The following is a 7,134-nucleotide window of genomic DNA, read 5'->3' as shown; positions in this document are numbered from 1 at the left end:
GTACCACTCTGTGCCAGGTACTGCTGTAACATCCTTATAAACGTTTCTCACTTAGTCCTCATAGTAATTCATACAAGGTTGGACTGTTATTTCCATTTTACGGAAGATGACATTGAGGCCCAGAGGTGTTAAGTAACTTACCCTGGATTGTATTGTGAGGGCAGAGCTGGGATTGAGTCCAAGAAGTCTGATGCTAGAGTTCATGATCTTAATTCTTACATTATATTGCCCCTTGCCCACCTATCAATATCTTTCCTCTACATAAGCAATACTAAGTTTGCAAACAAGACAGGACAGTTTATATTTATTCATAATAGAAGCAAAAAAAAAGGAAGCGTAAGAAGAAATCTTCAAAACCCCAATGAGAGACATAAAAGACATAGAATCGCCATACAAGCTGTGTTGTAAAGATGTAAAATATTGCAGAATGATCTACAGATTCAGTATGCAAATATGACAAAATCATGATGGGATGCTTTGACCATGAGCTCATCTTCCCCTTTTTTCTGTACTTTTTCCATTTTTTTAAAAATGTAAGATATTCAGACATTAATGCATTAGTAATATATGATTTAAAACTGACTTCGCCTTTTGTTTGCTCTTCTTTTCTTCTTCTTTCAAAATGAACAAGATGGTAAGTTTTACTTCCAGGAGCACCCAAATCCTGACCTAACCTGAATGTTACAGAGACTTCAGAAGAGTTACTACTGAGGAACAGGAACTCATTCTAGGGAGATGCTCATCAAACCCGCAGGTTTCTCTATCAGCCAAGTTTCATATTGAGGTTCTATTGGCCAGGATTTGGGTGAGGACACAACATGTACTGAGAAACAAGAAGGTCATGAATCCATTTGCTCTAAATGCTGGATGATAAAGGCAAGAGTCACTAGAGGGGGAGCATAACCTGTCCCTGGGATACTGGGGAGTGGCAGGTTCTTGGCAGTGGGGAGGAAAAAAGACAGTCCTTTTCCTTTGCTCAAGCCTCTTCTCAAACTATAAACATTGGAGGGACCCAAGGCTTAGTTAGTTATTAGCCCCTAATCTTCTCTGTCTTTATCCACTTTCTTTGCAATCTGTAGGGGAAAGGGTTAACTCAACAGGTCTAGGGTATTCAAACCCAAGAAGGGCCTATTTCCATGACTAGCTCTTGGTTAGCTTCTAGGAACTGAGCTCTTGTAATGTTCTATCTGATAAAAGGTTTTTGCATGCCTGAGGCCTTGAGCCATGCTGTACCAGCTTGTCCATAGTTTATACAAACAACATACTCTATGGTGAACACCAACTTTTCTTCTATAGGGGTCTGGAGCTTCAGTGACAGATCAGTCTTACAGTATATGCCCATGTGACTGACCTCCTATAAAAACCCTGAACACTCAGGTTCAGGGTGAGCTTCCCAGGTTGGCAACCCTTCACAAGTGTTGTCATACATCATTGCTGGGGAATTCTCCGGTGACTCTACTGAGAAAGGACACTGGAAGTTTGCGTGTAGTGTCCTCCAGACTTCACCCCATGCACCTTTCCCTTTGCTGACTTTATTCTCTCTCTTTTTGCTATAATAAACCACAACCATGAGTATAACAACTTCTGGGTCCTTTGAATCCTTCTAGCAAATCATTGAGCCTGAGGCTGGTCTTGGAGAACCCTGACACAAGATCTCCTACAGCCTCATAACTTTAAACCCCACCGACAACTCCCAGATGTTTATCTCTCCCACCCTGTTCTATCTAGACTTTTATGAACAACTGCCTGTTTTATTCTCCAGCTAATCTATTTTTGACATGCCTAAAGCAAATTCTTGATTTTCCTTCTTTATCCCGAATGTGCTCCTCCCTCATCGTTGCCTCAGAAAGTGGCCAACCAGTCATCCAGGTGCTCTGGCCAGAAAGGAGTCCTTGACTCCTCACTCTGTCTTCACCAAATCTGACTTTCACCACCTCCACCCGCAAATCCCTTGGGATTCTAAGCATCTTGCATCTGCTCCTCCCCCAGGTGCCTCAGTCTCTCGTGTCATTCTGTTTTTTCCTGTCATCTTCTCTTAATAGCTCCTTGTCTCTCATCCTCTGCCATGCTTTGAAAAGACTGGCCCCTGTATACATCCCCTGCTCATCTCTGGCTGGCTCACACCCCCACACCCAGCTGCTGTGTCCATCCCCAGTGTTTGCCCATCCTTGTGATACAGTTATAGCATCTGTAGCTGCTGGGTCTTGAACCTTGGCCCGCTAATTCTGGGTCACTTTTTCCCTGTCTTTATTGCTTTTAAAGAAACATGAATCAAAAGCCCAAGATTTGGTGGGAGCTAGGGTCCAGAGCTTGAAAAACACATTAAAACAATGTCACAAGGTCTACAAAGAGAATGGCTGGAATATAATAGGCACCCAACAAATTTCACTGAATATGTGATTGAGCATGATTCCTCCAGGATTTCTGGAGAAAGGAAGTCTGCTTCCGTTAGACTCAGGGGTTGATTTGGCAGTAAATGCTGTGTTCTGGATTCACAAGCACCTGTTACACAAAGAGAAAAGATGAGTTCCATTTTCTGGGTAGGCCTTTCTGGTCTACTTGCTATATTTAGTCCAAGGCCCAGGTACTCTGGCACTGTTCTCCATCCTTGGAAATTCCAAAGATCTTTCTCCTATATCACTGCACTTCAGTCATGTTGGCACCTCTGTGTTCCTATAATGGCCCATATGCTTCCCTACCACAGAGGACACACTCTAAAGTGTCCCCCATAATCCTCACCTCCTGGTATTCATGCCCTTATGTCATCCCCTTCCCTTGAGGGCAAGACCTGTGACTTGCACCTAACCAGTAGAATATGGCAAAATGGCAGGATGTGCATGATGGCAGGTATTGATTCTGTTACGTAAGATTGCAACTTCTGTCTTGGCTTTGAAAAAGTAAGATGCAATGGTGTGAGCTGCCTATGGAGAGGGCCACATGGCAAAGGACGGAAGGCAGCCTCCAGCTGACAGCCAATAAGAACCTGAGGCCCTTGTTATGACAGCCTGCAAGGAACTGAAGGCTGCCAAATAACCACGTGAGCTTGGAAGTGGCTCCTTCCCCAGTCAAGCCTCAGATGAGACCTGAGCCTGGGCCAACAGCTTGATTACAGCCTTGCAGAAGGCCCATCTAAGCGGTGCTTGGACTCCGGACAGAACCTTTGAGACAATAACATATGCTGTGCTAAGCTGCTACATTTGTGGTAATTTGTTATGCAGCAACAGATTATAATACACCCACCTCCGAGCCTTTTCACTTAATGTCCCTCGACTTGGAATGCTCCACTCCATATCCTTTCCATGGTTTGTTCCTTCTCATCCCTCCAGAATGTAGCACACATTCAGTTTGGTGACCCAACACTCTTCCCCATATCTTATCCCTTGTCTACTTCTATTGACAAGACTAGGAAACATAATACCTCACTCTCTCTTTGCAACAAGGAATACCATGTGACAGAATTCTGGCCAAGGGGATAGAAGAGGAATTTCCTTAAGTGAGACTTCTAGGAAGAGCTTTTGCTTTATTGATAAAAGGGAACAAATGGAGCTCTCCTCCCCAGACCCTGATGAAGAGAGGGACCTAAAAGGCTGATTGTACCAGTTCATAGCTGACTGAAGAGCTGACAAGCCTAAACACAATCCATACGGTGGCCTGAGCCAGTCTGATTCTCCTCTGTAGAATTTGAACCTGGAAACCCTTAAATAGTAAAAGAGGATGGTGTTACATGTAATTTGAAGTTATAGAGGAATAGTGACCAGGAAGCTTGCATAGGAATTCAATCTGGACTGAGAACAATGGAGCAAATTCATTGCTCAGCAATGATGAGCAACTGCATAAGAGAGAAAAGCTTCCTGATAACATTCCAGTCCTTGGACACCCACACATCATTTCTGAAATTGAGTTATCTGAGATTCCCCAGTGTTCTCTCAATTACTTTCAGAGGGTTTGTCTTTTTATTAAAATCCCTGACTATGGAGGCGCCTGGCTGGCTTAGTTGGTAGAGCATGAGACTCTTGATCCTGGGGTCATGAGTTCAAGCCCCACATTGGGTGTGGAGCCTACTTTAAAAAAAAAAAAAAAAAAGATAATGCTTAAAATCCCTGACTATGATATATAAGACATTCACGTCTTTTGAGGATGGTTCATCTGTCAATTAGTCTACTGCCAGCCACCCTCCAATATACCCTCCACAGTAACTGGTCTGCCCTCTGGAAGAACAGGGAACACATTTGTTTCTCTACTGAAAGGCAGGACTTCAGACACTAAATTATTGGAGTTCTGTGTCTCTAAACTTTCTTTTTTCCAAATCTGTCCTGGCCTCCCTCTTTTGCCTCCTAAAAGTCTGAATGGTCACTGACTCCTTCAGAGGATACTGTCTAAAGTCCATCCCTGGGCATGGAGTAATCTGACTAGTCCTGAATGTGGAAGTTATCACTTGTGTTTTCTGAAACAACTTCACTAATCCTTAGAACCAGAAAGCCATTACCTGAGTTATCTCAACTTCCAGCGGGAAGCTCAGCTTCCCATTTGCCTGAATGAGCTAATAGCTTTCTTCCTTTTGCGTGATAAAACTGATGATGCTTTTTTTTTTTTTAATTTGACTACCAGGAAAGTCAAAGACAAATGAGAAATATAGGGACAGATACTATTGTAGGTCCAGCAGATTAACTTTCTTATCCATGCCTTGACTTGCTGCTATTATTAAAAGTATTTTCCTAATTGTGGTTCCTATTTGTAATTTAGCACCATTATATAGGGCGGTATATAAGCTTGCTGTGAATCGCCTCAAGTCCCCCATGGGAGAAATGCAGAGAGGTAAATATGGAAAAAAAAATTAGAAAAGGAAACAAATCAAAAGGGATAGATGGTTATCAATGCACTGAAAGGGGTGGGAATGGAGAGAAATGAAATATGGAACAGAAACTGAAGTCAGGGAGAGGAAAGGAATAAATGGCAAAGGGTCCAAAAAAATGTAAATGAAAGAAATGGAATAAATAGAAAAATCGGGGGTGCCTGGGTGGCTCAGTCGGTTAAGCGTCTGCCTTTGGCTCAGGTCATAATCCTGGGGTCCTGGGATCAAGTCCCAAGTCGGGCTCCCTGCTTAGCGGGGAGTCTACTTCTCCCTCTCCATCTGACCCTCCCCCCCTGCTCGTGCTCACTTTCTCTCTCTCTCTCTCTCAAATAAATAAATAAAATCTTTAAAAAATAATAAATAGAAAAATAATAGTGGAAAGGAATGAAAAGGAAAAGAATGAAGTAAAATAAGCTGGTGTGGAAAGGAGAGGAATGACATGGAGCATAGGATTAGAACTGAATGGACAAGAATGTCAGGGGAAGGCATCCGAGGAGAGGAAAAGAAGGCAAGTGACAAAAAGTAATATGACAAAGGGCAACTGGGAGTTCAGGAATGGCAATACAGGAATGAAACTGGAGCGCTGCAGAATCTAGGATGAAGAGATGGAGTTGAATGCAGCTCATGCAGTGGCGTGGAAGGGAAGGAACGGAAGGAACCAGAAAGCAGGGAGCTAAATGGGAAGGAAAGTAGCATGGGCTATGGAAGGGAATATGACGGGAGAGAAGGAAGGGAGCATGGGATGGGATCCGATGGAGGAGAAGGAGTGGAAGAGGACAGAATGGATGGGCACGGGAAACAGTGAATAAAACTGAGCAGAAGAGGGAGGCACAGTGGAAAGGAAATGGAGGGAGAAGAAGGAAAGAAGTGGAAGGGAAAGGAAGAGAGTGGGGAGGTACTGTATGGAGGGGGAAGAAAGGGAATGCTCTGGAATGAAATGAAAGCCAGGTGTATGGCACTGTGTAAACAGGGATACTGAACAGAAAGGAGCGGGATGGGGGGAGCCAGAATGTGTAGGATGGAAGGGATGAACCAAGGGGAGTTAAAGGGAAAAAATAAAAATGAAGAAAATGCAATAGAAATGAGTGGGAAAGAATGGAACGGACATAAGGAAGAGATGGAAAGGAATGGAATGGGATGACACAAGAGGAAAAGAAGGAATTTTATGGAAAGAAACAAAAGAAATGGAGTGTAGAGGGATGGAGTGGAATGGACGTAAATAGCATGGCAAGCAAATGGTTGGAATAAAGTGGGGGAAAAAATGGAGTAAAGCTTGGGTGGCTCAGTCAGTTGAGTGTCCAACTCTTGGTTTCCACTCAGGTGGTGATCTCAGGGCTGTGAGATTGAGCCCCGCGTTGGGCTCTGCACCCAACAGTGCTGGGGGGTGCCTGCTGGAGATTCTCTCCCTCTGCCCCTCCCCCGCTCAAGCTCTTGGGGATGTTCTCTCTCAAAAAAAAAAAAAAATGGAGTAAAGTGAAATGGATAGAAAGGAAATGGGTGGTGTAAGAGTGCCCACAATACTGACTCCATCTTGTTCAGGTCTGCGAGATGACCTTGCATGGGGCTACGTGTTCCAGGCCCCTTGCAGGTGAAGGTATGCCCCCACCGAATAGGGGAAGGCTTGTTCTGGTCTTCCCTAAAGTTGTTCAGATAACTGGTAGAGATAACATAGTTTCTTCTGGTGTACAGGTGGTGGCAAGAGGTCTGTTAAGCGTTAGACCCTGTGAATTCACTCTATAAATTCTGTTGGCTAAGATCAGGACTTTATGGAGAATTGCTGCACTGCAGCAATTTGTTCTCTGGTCTCAGAGTGCCTTCTCAATTTGGGGGATACATTCCTGTGCCTCCTCCACCTTCTAACAGGTGGGGTGAAAATAAGTGTGATGGAAACATGGAACAGAGTAAAATCGAGTGGACTGGAAAGGAACCGAATGAAATGAAGTAGAACAGGATAGGATGGAATGAAAGGAATGGAACTGAAAAATAATGAAGGGAAAATTCTCTTGATAGTTTATCCTACAGACTTTTCAGCAAGGAGGAAGAAGCAGGTTGGTGACAGCTCTCAACCTATCCAAAGATTCAGGGTGGCATAAAATTACCTCATAGCTTGACTCTGGGTTTCCTTTTGGTAGAATGGGGGCCAGTGGATCCAATGCAACTTTGGGCATTGGTTTTCTGGGGCCATGATAATAGTTCCTGGAGTTTGCTGATGGTGGATCCTTCTGCAGGTGAATGGAGAGATCGGTTAGGGACCACAGGAACAGATTGCCTTAAAATTACAG

The sequence above is a fragment of the Neomonachus schauinslandi genome, chromosome 16 (assembly GCF_002201575.2).
Source record: "Neomonachus schauinslandi chromosome 16, ASM220157v2, whole genome shotgun sequence".
In the NCBI taxonomy this organism is placed as follows: domain Eukaryota; kingdom Metazoa; phylum Chordata; class Mammalia; order Carnivora; family Phocidae; genus Neomonachus; species Neomonachus schauinslandi.
This window is presented reverse-complemented; position numbering follows the sequence as displayed.